Consider the following 14,942-nt stretch of genomic DNA (forward strand, 5'->3'; position numbering starts at 1 on the left):
TCACTTGTGTCAGGCACATTGAGATCTTCAGCTGACGGGATTGTTAAACTGCTATTATCCTGTCATTTCCCCACCCCATCCTATGTGTGCTAAGAGGGGTTTATTGATCACCACGTTATCTAAATAACTTATTATTAAAGCAGCTGTCACCAGAGGCACAGCTTGTACCAGACATTCTTCGTGCCTCTGTTCCAGCACGCTGTAGTCAAGCTGCCCCACTCAAAGGCAGATTACCATTCAGGTAACAGACCAGGGATTGTTTGGGGGTTAGCTGAGCTGATGTACCTAAAAATTCAAGCAGATCTGACCTCCACTGGCTATTGCAAAATTGTCACTTTGCTTTGGCAGCGGCTAAAGCAGCCGCTTGTAATTGCTGGTATCACAGGAGTGCCAGCAGCCCTGATCAATATCAGGTGCTATACACAGAGCGAGAGACAATCCCTGCCCCAAAGAGCTTACAGTCTAAATTGACAAGATCGATAAAGGGAGTACTGTTATCCTCATTTTATAGGGGAGGAACTGAAGTACAGGAAAGAGTGGGCCAGATTTGAATACTCTTACACTGAGTAATACCTACTCCCACTGAGATGTGGACTTGCCTGCGTTCACAAAGGGAGTCTGTGGCAGTGTCTAGAAATGAGCAGGAGGTGTCCTACATCCCAGTACAGTGCACCAGCCACAAGAGCATCCCACATGGAGAGTAATCACTGAGGGTATGTCTACACTGCACACTAAGCTGGGACTCTGACTCCGATTTGAGCCCATATCCCTGTTCTGTCTACATACAAATCAGTCTGACTCGGGTCAGCAAGCAGGTCCAAGGACCCTGCTAAGGTGGGGGGTGCACCAGAGCCTGAGTCCTGCGGTGACCCGGGTCCAAGCCCAGTCATTGTGGACTCGGGTCAAGCTGCAAACCCGAGTCAGAAGCTCTGCACAGTGCAGTGTGGACGTGTTTGCATGACTGAGAGAGCTGGGTCCAGCAACTGTAAACTCAGGTTTACAGTGCAGTGTGGACGCTCAAGCCCACACACCCAGTTTACAATTCAATGTGGACATACCCTTAAACACATTTCAGCCAAAAATCCCTCCCAATCAACTAACCTCATTGCACTCAACTAAACTCACTGGGCGCTATGCTACGCACCTCACACACACTAAAAACGTAAAGTCAGCCAAATCACAGTTGACCGTAGCAACCAACAGACCAATAGGAAAACAATAAATCCAGCAGCAACTAGTTTCAATTTTGCCCTCGCTGCATCACCATAACAACGGATCCACCAATCAGAGCCAGAGAATTGTGCACTTAGCAACCAGAGACAGATGAATTACATGGGAATAAAAATTATGCAGAAAGTATTTTTTCCATGCTTTTCATGTAAATCCATTCAAAAAACCTTTGGACTCTGCAAAGCCAGAGCCTAAAACGCAGGGTCATGTCAAATGAACAATAAGGTTGCAATCAATAGTTGCTCTTTTCCACCCAAGAGGCTCTTCGGGCCAAAGGCATGGAGTTCTTCTAGGGAGGAGTTTGGCCATCGGTTTGCACTACTTAACTCTTGGCTGTGTGGTTCAGAATGGCTCCTTTCTGCCCCTTACACCGCCAGCATACAGAACAGACATCACTTACCTAGAAACCTCAGAGAGATGGCAGAGGCATCCAGAATTTGCTAACGCTAGGGCTGAAGCAGGACTTAAGTAGTGCATAGATCTTGGGTTAGCCCTCTGCACTAGGGGAATCTTCACCCTCTCCAAAGAGCAGTGGGACTGGGGGAAGCAAGCAGGAATGTTTGGCTGGAGTTGCTCAGGGAAGATTTGCTAGGGACCGCTGAGAGACAGGTGTGGGGCCGCTGAGAGACAGGTGTGGGGCCGCTGAGAGACAGGTGTGGCCCGGCTCTAAGGAAAGGAGAAACAGTGCCCGACAGAGGGACAGATTACAGTCACGTTAGCTACTCTGGCACCTGTGCTCTAAGTCTGAAATTGTGGCTTCTGGGTTCTGTGAGCCTAAACGGGCTTCCCCTGCCCGGCTCCATGGCCCAAGTTCCTGGGATTGCAGAGGATGGGAAGATGCTCATGCTGCAAAGAGGCTCCCAAGCAGGGAAAAATTGGTGGGACTTTCCTCACATTCAACTCGCCTTGCTCCTCCCTGCCATCTCCCTTTCCCCTCTGATCCCTAGAAGAGACACAGGCTCAATTAATCTGCATATTTGCTGCTAATTATTTCCCCAGAGCCACCAATTGGGGAAGGGGCTCTTGCATGGATGTGGCTGACAAATGCTTACTGACCATTGCTGCCTAACTTAGCTCTACACCCAGGGTTTGAAGAGAACATGGAAGTCAATGGTATAGTGGCTGGGGAAGAGGAATGCAAAGTGACTGGATATGCAGGCAACTCCCTTCTGGGTCAGCTATCCCAGTTATACTGAGGTTAAGAGAGGAACACACTGAAGCACGTAATTATAAACTTAGCTGGGAGCAATCGGCGTTATCCCACAGGAACTGACATTCCCCCATGCAGAGACAAATTGCCCTCTTCCAATGGCTGCTTATCACTAGGATAAATCCATTGAGAACACCGGGGAAGCATTTGGCCCACAGAGTATCCTGGGGGGAGAGGGTCAGATATTAGATACTATGTGAGATGAGTTTGGGGCAGGTCTCAGCCCAGTTCCCAGTGGGCAGGTGTCTGTAGCACAAATACCCCTTCCACAGCTGGCCCACATAGTTGGCAGCTTCAACGGAGAAGCCAGGACTGAGGAGGACGCTCGCCCCTGTGCAGGACAGCACCACAAAACCTACCATTTAAGGCAATTCGGAGGGCGGACGTGGTGCCTAGGCCATGTGTGGGCCTCTGTGGGCACGGGGGTGGATTTCACCCTGACTGAACAGGCTAAGGAGACTCAGTTCCTGTCCGGTCTCCAGCAGAGGTGGGACACATTAGCAGATAGCATGGCGGATTCTGCACTGTCACTGCCCATTGATTTCAGCGGGAGCTGGGTGCCCACCTCCCTTAGGCTTGGCTGAAAGTCCCGGCTGGTGCGTCGATTTGTCCCCCACACTGGCTGGGGAAGGCAGGGAGTTGGAGCTCACTCACAGGACAGAGTCAAAAGCATTTAGGGGCTCATAAAGACCACCCCCTTGTCTAGAAAAGGGTTAGACATTAAGGGCAAAACTCTCCTAACTACTCTGCTCTGTGGGTGGCCAACTTGAGACGCTTTAAAGGGATCTGACTTTTCAGAGAGGCTGAGCACCCTCCATTTAATGAAGTACTCCTGTTCTTTTTGCAGATACAGACTAACATGGTTGCTACTCTGAAACCTCTCAATTTAATGGGAGCTGCAGCTGGCACACCTCTGAAAAACAGGCCCCTTTAAGAGGTTTCAAGCTGGGCAGCTGAATATTGAAACACCAGAACCAAAGCCCATTTCGGGGAGTTTGGGTCCTTAATTCTGAAGGAGGAAATCATCTGGTGAAGGCACTGGATTAGGAGCCAGGACTCCTGGGTTCTATTCTTTTCTCTACCACAGCCTGGCTGGGTAGCCTTGGTCAAGCCACTTATGATGTGATCTCCAGAAGTGCTGAGAACCCACAACGCATGATTAAATCAACAGGAGCTGAAAATCAGGCCACTGATTGCTCTGTGCCTCAGTTTCCTCATCCAAAAAGTGGGGGTGTTAGTTACACTCGCTCACAAGGGCACTGTGAGGCTTAATCTGTCGATGTCAATGAGATCCTTGGCTTGGAATAAGCTAGAGAAGGGCAGATCTTTGTTGTTATTATTCATTCTTTGGAGAGCGACAATGATGCCCAGCTCCACACAGATGTGGGAAATGCCACGGGTGACAAAAGCAACATACATGTAATATGCAACTCCCTGGGTCTCCCTCTCTCTCTCTCTCTATTTTACATGCAGAGCAGTCGAACGCCAATGCCAAAGGAGTTTGCTCCCAGCCGTGGACCTCGTCCTCCATGGCGCCGTGCGAACGGAGCAGAGACAGAAGTGAGATAAATTGGGGAACAATCCATCTCCCTCCACTGCTGACCCATTGACAAGCTTCCCTTTTTCCAAGCCAAGGGATCCTTCCCGCTGGCTCAGTCAGGGGCCCAGAACAAACCTCTCTCCTGCCACCACAGGTGAGCGAGGGCATGGAGTCGGGACTCGGCTGCCTTCACAGGAGCTGGGTGAAAGAGCTACAGGGAAGTGTCTGCCTGCAGGGAGCAGCAGGAGCAAACAAGCAGCTCAGGTGCGTGAACGGCAGGTCAAACCCTTCCCTAGCAGAGCATTGCTGTGGCTAATTCATTTGTGTGTCTGCAGAAGCACCTGCACAGCACTAGGTCCTTTCCAGACAGACAAGAAGGGGCAGTCGCTGCCTCAAGCATTTCACAGCCTAAGGACAGCCAGAGGTCAAGGAAGGGGGTGGACACAAGGGCCTTTCTAGCCACATCAACAAGATTCCCGACAAGCTGCGCAGCAGAAGGGTCTCTTTTCAGGGAAGGGGAGCAGGGAGGGGCTTAGCAGATATGCTCAGGGAGGGCGAGCGTGCCTGGGGGAAGGCATGGAGGTGACTGTCCGAGAGACTGACAAAGGGGAAGACCAGGATGGAAATGCTGGTGGAGTGGAGGGGGCAGGGGGAAGCTCGAGTGATTGCCCCACTGCTGTCCAGTGTCCAGCTCTGAGCCCAACCGTACCAGGTATGGCTGGGTGAAGAGCACCTGCATGTGGCTGATTCAGCAGGTCCGACGAGAGGATCCCTATGGCCCCTCCTGGCTGTATAATAGGGCTTTATGGAAAGGCAGGGTTACAGCAATGCACATGGCTGGCTTGCCCCAGGGAGAAGAGCTTTGATGGCACAGAGAGGGGAATGGCAGGAGCCACTCAGACACTCGCTGCCACGTCTGCCCTCACCAGGACACCGTGCCGGGGTTTGCACCCCACAGCTCAGCACATTTCCTATTTTCAGCCCGAGCAGGGGAACCAGCACAGCCCTTGCCTTCCCCAAACGCTGGCGCAGCTGGAGGGTTTGTCAGCTCCACGGCGACAGGCGGGAGAGGGGATCAGGGAAACATTTCTGAGAGAGAAAGCAGAAGGAGCTAGTCACGGCACATACCACGCCCTGCACGACAGTGTCCAGCGCAGAGCACCCTGAGGCTGACCAATAGCTGGGCATGTACATAGCACCCAGGCACCACGCTGGGGTCAGAGAGGCGTGGAGAGGGCACGGCCCCACATCTGGGATCCGCTGCAGGTAACGCTGTGTTCCAGATCTCCTCTGGATCAGACTGTCCATCCAGTGCATTGGAGCATGCTGTTCCTTCCCCTCCCGTCACACAACGCCTGCTAACAAACCCGACACCCACTCCTCTCTGCTGTTATAATTAGGAAGGCAGAGCAGATGGCAAAAACTGTAGTTGAAAGAAGGAAAATCAAATGAAGCTGTCTACCACTGCAGGCCAATCCTGCCCTCTCAGAGCAATCCAGGGGCTCAGGAACGCCGGGGCTGCTCTTGGGTGATCCGCTGGAGCACATGGGATTGGGTGCTGCAAAGACTACGCCCGCAAGGGCTTCACCCTGGTTTCAAATGGCGTTTGGATACTGCCAGGCTCGCGACATGCTCCCCGTGGACTCGGCGTAGGCACAAGAGGCAGCATGGGCCAATGGCTAGGACTCAGGAGACCTTGGTTCTACTCCCAATTCTGCCACTGACCTGTTTGTGTGATCACGGTCAAGTCACTTCCCTTCTCTGAATCCCCTCCCACCCTTCCGCTATTGAGCTTATAAACTCTTTAGGGCAGGGACTCTCTCTTACTACATGCGCGTACAACACTTACCATAACCAGGCCCTTGGTGCTACCATAATAGTCAATGCGTGTATCAAGCTGTGTTGGTTTGTTTACATGGGGAAAATGAACGAACACCCTGCCCCTTCCCCTCTGTGAACCCGGGACAATGGGTTTGGGAGGGGACTTGACATAGGAGCCTCTTCTTATAACACTGGCAGTGCTGCCCGGGCATGGGAACTGCAGGAGAAGTTTGCTCGTGTGGAAAATCACCATCTAGCCATCGCAGGGGGGGAACTCCAGCCCTGTGCACAAAACCAGCAGAAAGCCCCACTTCAGCTCCCAGGGACAGAGTTTGAAGAGAGGGATTTCAAGCCTTCTAAACTGCAGAAAAACTGGTTTGGGGAGGATTCAGAGAACCTGATTCAGATGGGACTTGCGTGATGCACCAGCCGTGAGTTGACCATCGGCAAGGGGAGAATGGCAACCATGCTTAGCAGGAGCTCCTGGCCAATGGTATCAAATGGCACACAGCTCTCAGTTCCCTGGGCAGCAGCCTCTAGGTAAATCTACAGCAGGATTTTTTCCCTAGCTGAACACACCTATTATTTCATTAGCGATGTCATTCTCAAGCTATTAAGTGCTCCAATGGTATCTGGAGCCTTTTATTCCCCACATTCTATGAATACATCCTGAAATCATTTGTACTGCCATGTTGCAGACAGGCTTGCTTCCCTTTTAGATAGTAGGGGTTGAAGGGTCACCCCACAACCCCAGCTCTGGCAGAGGCATGCTACTCAATGGAAAGGATAGCCGTAATCCAGTGGACTACACAGACACCTAGGACTCCAGGCACCTGAATTCTAGTCCTGACCCTGCCACTAAATTATATACGATACTTGAGAAAATCAAGTTAGAGTTTGATTTCCAGAAGTGCTGAGCACCCACAACTCCAGCTGAAATCAACAGGAGCTGCAGGTGCTCAGCAACTCTGAAAATCAGTCCCTAAAAAACAAAACCAAACAGAAAAACCTCTCCTTGCCTCAGTTTCCCCATCTATTAAACAGGGCTGAGCCAGCTCTGAGGTCTAGGAATGAAAAGGCTCCATAAAGGCGCCAAAGAATGATTATTACTATTAACTCCAGGCCTTTAATCTCTGCAGGGGAACCTGCTCCCCAAAGCAACTGGGGGAACATACAACATGCAGTATTTTAGCAAATCTTTAGATTGCTCCCCTGCACATGTGTCTAGCTGTGGTTATCCATCATGGGAAAGGCCCTACTTGAATTGCGGGATGATCTTCAAACAATTGTGGTTGAGTTGTGGATAAGACATGGAAAATCATGGGAAAGTAATAATGGACCTTTATTAATAATGGTAAGTTGGAAAAGCCAGAGTAGAGCTTTTTTTAAAAAAGAAAAATTTGCTGGAACAATATAAACATTCAGGTATTGTTATGCCTGCTGATTTTTTTTTATAATCAGACATTTTGCTGCAACTATGTTACATTCATTAAAAAAAAGTGACTGAACATATAAAATTCAGAAGACTGAAGAAGTCTTAACACAACTGCTGTAGATTCGGAGTCCAGTCACGTTTGCCTTTTACATTTTCACAGGCACTGAATGTTAGTGCAGCACTCTGCACTATATACTCACAAGGTCTGCAAAATTGTGGATTGTGCAATATAAGCTCATTTAAAAAACTGCGGTGGACGCCTAATATTGCGGGATCTGCAATTTTCGCAATATTGCAAACGAAATAGGGCCGGGCTTACGGGACAGGAAATAAGTGAGCAGGCGCATTTCAAAACCCGGTCGGTGAAACAGCACAAAAGGGAATTCCGGGTACTTGCAGAATCATCTTGCCTTGTAAGACCCAGATGTTCTGAACTAATGCAGCCAAGCTCTGATACATGCCTGTACGATCTGTAACTTAAAGCCCAGGGAAACCATCCCTTTAGAATGCAAATAGCACTCTCCCCACCACCCTGGCTTCTACAAACTGCACAAGTAGCATACAAAAGCTGGGGCAGAATTCCCCTGGCACCAGAGCACCACAGGACCAGTGTAACTGACCCTGCCCTGCTCCCCTGGCAAGGCCCAGTGTAGGGCGCATAAGGGATGAGACAGGGGGTTTCTGCAAAGCATAATACTCTGGGCACTGTGGACTATGACAGCCCTTGGGCAGCCCTTAGGAGGCTGCCATAAATGATAGCAACATCCAGAGTTGCTCTAAGTCATGTTAGCTACCAAACTGGCCCTCATCTGGGCCAGAATCTGGGGATCTTAAAGGCATCTTTGCCCATCCCTCCCCGTGCTGTGCCTCCAAGAAGGGCAGCACAGAACTGGACCTGTAATCTATAAGACACCGCCCACGTACAGCTCAAATCCAGAGTAGCAAATCCTAATGCAGATTATTAAACGGCGCAATTCTAGCATTGTTTTGACTACTGAAGCAGCTTTCCCTGCACTTGCAGAGCCACCAAGGCAATGGCTAAAGGTTATGTCAGGACTGGTCTCTATGGAGCTTCTCTCTACACTGTCGAGAGCCTTATAAATTACATCCAGAAACGCCACAGAAGAGCATCTGCATTTGCAGGAGCTGGATGTGATCCTCCCAGCATTCACATGGTGTACATCAGGAGTAACGCTATTAAGTCAATGAAGCTACATTGGTGTAGAACTGAGAGCAAAGAGTACAAGGTTAGAACAACTGTTTATGGCTTTAAATCTCTTGGTTCACAAGCCTCCGGATATAACCAACATATTTTTAGCTGCTTACTTGTTAAGCAAACATAAGGGAAATGTCAGGGTGATTTTGCATATTGTGCTGGACTTTGCACATTTACTCTGTCACGCTGAAGATTCTGGATCCAAACCAAACCCCAGATCCAAACAGCTCCCAACTTCGTGGGGGGGTGGAGCGGGAATGAGGCTAGCATATGAATGCAGATCCTAATCACAATTTTGCAGCTGGTTCCATTTAGATAACAGGCCTCCCCAAACTCCTGGAATCCAACATCCCCACAGTTTGGGGTGGTTGGGATCCAGATCTAAATGTTGGGCGCTCAAGCCCCTATTTAACACTGATCAGGTTTGGGATGATTATGCAGAACGGCTTTCGGAGACCAAGCTTGGTGGCTTCACTTTAGTCCTGCACAAAATGACGGTTTACACGACGGATCTAAATCCATCAAACTCTCAGAAACCCTTGCAAACCGCTACATGATGCACGGAGCTTAAAGGGAGAGAACAATTCTGTTTGGAGGTTCACTGTAGGGTGCCAGGAACCGGAACCTGAAAGCAAAGCTCAAGAGGAGGAAGAAACCACATGAAGCAAAAGGAATGAAAAAAAAAATATGCAAACTGAAATGAACCAAAGATGCTGAGTGGTGTGTGGCTCTAGACACAGCTTCAACACTTGCTGACGTAAACGAGACACTGACCTGAAGCATCTGACGAAGGTGGACTTCCAGTTAAACAGCTGAGACTCCAGGGAGGTAGTATGGTCTACTGGATAAGGAACAGGTCTGGAACTGGGGAGACGGGGGTTCTAATCTCTTTGCCGCTGGGTGAAGATTGGGCAAGTTGCTTCTACTCTCTGAGTTTCAGCTTTCTCCTGTAAAAAATATTTCACAGATGGGCACAATTCAGTAACACACGGGGAGGATGCTAGAGAAGGGCACAGGATTATTATAGGGGTCTGGTTCTGAGCTTTTTGATTGGGGATTCATGGTCTAGACATGGCATTACCAGGAGGAAGACATTTATGGGCCAGATTTTGAAGGGCTCAGCACCCAACCTGCTTACAGCTTAGCACTGCCTCGGTGGGCACTGAGCTCTTCTGAAAATCTGACCCTGACTGTGGGGGGCTGAGCCTTTTGAAAATTCCAGCCTGTCATCATGTCCCATGGCAGCCGCTCCGCATGGTGGTGGCCAGCACGCTGGGACAGCCGCCTCAAAGGAGGTGAGCAAGTCCCGGATGCATTTCCTGGACTGCGGAAGAGACCAGCAGTGAACAGGTTTATCATCAGTCACCTGGTTAGATAAGGCTCAGCTGATCCGCTGTGACTCTGTTGCAGGGAGCCAGCCCAGGTCACTCCCTATCTCCCTCCAATGCCTTGCAAATGAGAATTAAGTGCAATCCCCTGCCCTCTGCCACCTCTGTTTACCTGCCCTCTGCTGTGGCTGGATCTGAACCCTGGTCCCTCTCGAGCGTTGCCATGAGCAGACCCTGCTGCTGCGCCTCCTGTCATAGCTGCTTCCCTGTTAGCTGAGAGATCAGACACAACATGAGGCAGAGCTCAGAGCCCGGGGCTGTTGGACCTGCTAGCTTCCCTGGAGGAGGTTTGGGGGGAGCAGACACACCTACACAAAGACACTGATATCAGGGCAGCTCTTATGTTTAAAGGGTTTGTGGGCTGCAAAGCCTTGGAGAATGACGTCCTGGTTAGCCACCGGACAGGTACAGCATGGGAACAAGGCAAGCTTCCCCACACACTCTCAGCCCGGCCCTGGAGGGACCCCTTGCAGAGGGAAAACAAGCCAGCTCTCTCCTGCTTCCAAGTGCCAAGGAGGGAGCCACTTAGTGCCAGTTATGGTGCCGTGGAAAGCCAGGCTCTCAGGCCGTGAGCACCACCTGGTTTCCCAGAGGGCAGCATGAAGCCAGCTGACCCAGGCTGAATTCAGGCTGGCAGCCGAGGGGAGAATCAGCTCTGCAGCCCATCAACCAATCTCACTGAGCTACCCATGTGCGAAGAGCTGCATTATTGTTCTGTTTAAAAAGAGTACAGTGAACCGGGATGTGTGTCTGAGTGCCCCCTACTGGATGGGATCACAGCTGACCAGGTGTATGTCCCACACCCCTTACCGCTAATGGAGATTCTCCTCTAGCCCAAGTGCAGTCTGAACCCTGTCCCCTGGCACCATGGACCCCTGACAGTCCCTGTGATACCTGTCTCTGAGCTCTCTTCCTCAGAGCGCAACAGCTCTGCAGTGCCCTGCCAGCTCCTCTGGTATCCCCAGAGTCCCTGGGCTGGCAGCATCACCCGTGCTCAAGTCAGATGAAGAACAGAACTAGTCCCGGCCCTGGATGGGCATTGCATTAATTTTTGGACATGCTGACACCTTGTGGCAGTTCAGAGATATGACTGGCTGCCAAAAGGCCAGCTGGCTCGGCGTAACCCCAGCCTAGGCCAAAGCAGTGCAGACACAAGGTGGTGTGAATCTGCCCCACCCACCCACCCACGCCGTGGCGCCCGGCAGCCTACAGAACTTTCCTTCATCCGGGCCGAATTAAAGCACCCCTGTGCAGCTCCAGAGGTCACCCTTCCCGTCGCTGGCACTGGCTCCATCCTCACGGACACTGATGTGAGCACAAGCCAGCCTGGTGGCTGATAAAAGCATTGACCAAACAACCAAGTTGTGGCCCCTCCTGTACCTGAACAGAGCATCAACTCCTCTGATGACACAGAGAGGGCACAGAGCTCTACCGGGCGTTATGTTACTGTGGGGCAGGGCAGGGCTTAATCAGGTGGTGAGCACGGCAATAGCAACTCTCCAGAACAGCATCACCAGCAGCTATTTTGCATCCCTCGGCCCCCAGCGCATGCACACACACATGCACACACACACACCTGCCTTTTAAATATTAACCCTGGGGCAAGCTTCAGCTGTAAAACCTGTTCTGCCAGGGGGCAGCCCCATGGCTCCCAGCCCCCTCCCAGGAATCTCTCTGCCCTGCTGCTCTTAACATAAGGGCTGAGAAGGGTCACAGAGACCTCAAGCAAAAAGCCATGAACTCCCTGCTCCATATAGCACTGAGAGTTCTCTATATATATCTATTTGCTGGGCTTCCCTGCCCTGGCCTACCGGGAACCATTGACTGAAAGATAAGAGCACTGCCCAATGCTTAGAGTAGGCGGGGACTGGGAGCAGACATGCCAAACCTGCGAGAAAAAAAACAGAAATTGGGCTTGTTTTTGGCTTAATTGGCTTGCGAGTTGCTTGTTAGCTAGTTTTTGGCTTGTAGCTTGTTGCTTTTTTTTGACTGGCTCCCGGCAAGCAGGGGCAAGGGGGGAGAGAGTCAGGGGTGCACAGCGGGCCCTCCACAGTCCCAGATTGTGTGCCGGGGGGATCTAGTCACACAGAGTGTTGGGGTTCTTAGGGATTGGCTTGTTCTGGCCTTATTTTGAAATGGGATTAGCTTGATTTTTGGCTTATTGTGAAAGTCGGGGTGCTTATTTACCACGTGAAAGTTGGCAACTGTGACTGGGAGTCCGGGCTCCTGCATTCCAGGCCTGGTTTTGCCACTGAATCAGTGTGACACTGGGAGAGTCACTGCTTCAGGTCCTCATCAGTCCAACCAGAAGGGCACTGCCTGTTTCGCAAGGTTGTTGTGCATTGGCATTTGGAACATGCCTCCAGTCTCCTCAGGCGAAGGGAATTACGGAAGCGCAGAGCACGTTTTTTCCCCCTGTACAAGCAGCAACCAAAGTGCATTTGGTCTGAATGGCCAGTTTCCAAATAAGGAAAACAGTAACAAGAAAGAACAACAGTAAAGTCTCCAGGAGACTTTCAATATTTCAGCCCATTTTTAAAATTTAAGATAGATGAAGTCGAGACTTTTAAAAACGTTGAGGAAAAATCTTTCCCTAACATTAGCATTTGTTTCTGAGAAGTGGGAATTTATGCTACTCATTGCAGAGTCAAGTTAGCATATCTGGGAGGTCTGGTCTGCGTCACAACTGTTAAGCTTAATCTTAAATATTTTCAAGGCAAACAAGCCACCTCTCACAGTTCCTGTCTCTATGTATCGCTGACATCCAATAACTAGTCATTGGTTCCACTTCCCTCTAGTGGATGGATTTTGGAAAGACACCTGTCAGATGTAAAACCTACAATCATGACAGAGCTTTCTTACTACAGTAGAACCACAGAGTTACGAACACCAGAGTTACGAACGGACCGGTCAACCACGCACCTCATTTGGAACCGCAAGTACGCAATCAGGCAGCAGCAGACAGACACACACGCACACGCACACACACACACACACACACACACAAAAGCAAATACAGTACAGTACTGTGTTAAACGTAAACTACTAAAAGAATAAAGGGAATGTTTAAAAAAAGATTTGACAAGGTAAGGAAACGGTTTCGGGGCTTGTTTCATTGAAATTAAGATTGTTAAAAGCAGCATTTTTCTTCCGTATAGTAAAGTTTCAAAGGTGTATTGAGTCACTGTTCAGTAGTTGTAAACGTTTGAAAGAACAACCAGAACGTTTTTGTTCAGAGTTACAAACCACCTCCATTCCCGAGGTGTTCGCAACTCTGAGGTTCTACTGTATTGCAATAAGCAGCTGATTCTGTAAACGTATGTTTTTTAGGGGTGCTAAAATCTCATGAACCGCTTGCTCTAATGACCCCAAAGTTGGAGCACTAACTACCCTCAGCATGTGAATTTTTAGAATAGTCATCTTCTAATAGTGACTCTCAACCTTAACTATGGCGGAGCTGCTGGTCCATTACTATTTGCTTTTTATGTTACAGCAGCACCCAAGGCCGTAAACCTTCCAAGCCTGGCGTTGTTTGGTATATGTTTGTCCACAATGGGGCCACACTCTGATGGGGCCCTGCTCGAAGAAACTCACTTACCCCATGAGAAACTGGTTTGTGGCATGGTAATAAATGACTGACGTTGTTTATATTACGGTAGAGTTTAGAGGTGCCAGCCAGGGACCAGGGCCCCATTGTGTCAGGTGCTATCATCTGTACTGTCAGAACCAGAGCCCTCTCATTTACCAGCCACTGAGATGGGGCTCTATTTAAATGTATGTGTTTGTTTCTATGCGTGCATAGTGTGTGTGTGTCCATGTGTGTGCACATGCACCCTCTCTTCCTCACTAGTGAACTCACTTGACTTTGATCAGTCTCTCCTTGGAGCACAAGTATAGTGCCCACAAGAGTCCCCAATCTCTGCGTCTCTGGATCTGTTCCTCCTGTTCCCCCTCCATCCACATCTTGGGGGCTGGTCATTTCTCTGTGATTTCTGCAGTGCTGGGAACTCCATGTGCCCACATTTCCCTGCAGAGACCCAGCCTATGCAGAGACCCAACCAACAGGAGACTAGCTGCTGAAAATGCACCTGGAACTATTCCCAGAGAAGGATGTGTACAAGTCTAGGAAATTGGATGCTAAATAAATAGCCTTTCCCTGCCAGTACTTCGTGTTCAGAAGATAACGGGATAACAAGTCTGTTCCGTTCCTCTACCTTGCCAGGGCAATGGTACCAGAAACTTCTGAGAAGCCACGAGGAACTCTTCTGGAGAAGGACTAACTAGCCCAGGGGCTTGGCATTGGCTATAGAATCACAGACCTGGAAGGGAGCTCGAGAGGTCAGCTAGTCCACTCCCCGGCACTCAAGGCAGGACTAAGTATAAAGCCTTTCAGTCTGTAGCTGGGCTGGTCTAAGCCCTATCCAGGTCGGTAGCAGCTGGAAGTTGTTACCATCTGACACCTGTTTGAGTTGATCCTGCAAACACTCATTTTCACTCTCAATAACCCACAAAACCTCGTGCTTCTTGCCTGTTGCTCAAATATAACCCCCTGCAGCAGCTGGCTCTGAGAATTCCTCCATTCCTCTTCGCTCTTCAACAGTGCAAAGACTTGCAAGACTATTCACAGCCAGAGTGTGGCACTTAATTGGATTAGGCAGCTGCAAACCACTGCCCTCTAGTGGATACAATCAGAACTGCCCACCGGCATGTGATAGGCCCTATGCTGCTAAGGAGAGTCTCATTTAGCCCCAAAACAACAAGGAGTCTGGTGGCACCTTAAAGACTAACAGATGTATTTGGGCATAAGCTTTCGTGGGTAAAAACCTCACTTCTTCAGATGCAACCTTCTTCATTTAGCCCAAGCAGTAGAGGCCTTCGATTCTGGAGCAGGAGGATCTGGGTTCTATTCCTGGGCAGTTCTAAGTGGCCATTATGCATATCATAGGGACAACAGCGAAATCTGACGTTGCTGTCGATCTGTGAGAACTTAACTACAATTCTAGGCACTACCGAAGAATGAAATGAATGGAAGAATTCTTTGTTTGGATCTGCTGTCCTAATCATCCTTACAAAACACTCTTTGGGCAGAGCAATACAATGGG

The sequence above is a fragment of the Malaclemys terrapin genome, chromosome 4, assembly GCF_027887155.1.
Source record: "Malaclemys terrapin pileata isolate rMalTer1 chromosome 4, rMalTer1.hap1, whole genome shotgun sequence".
NCBI classification, from domain to species: Eukaryota; Metazoa; Chordata; order Testudines; family Emydidae; genus Malaclemys; species Malaclemys terrapin.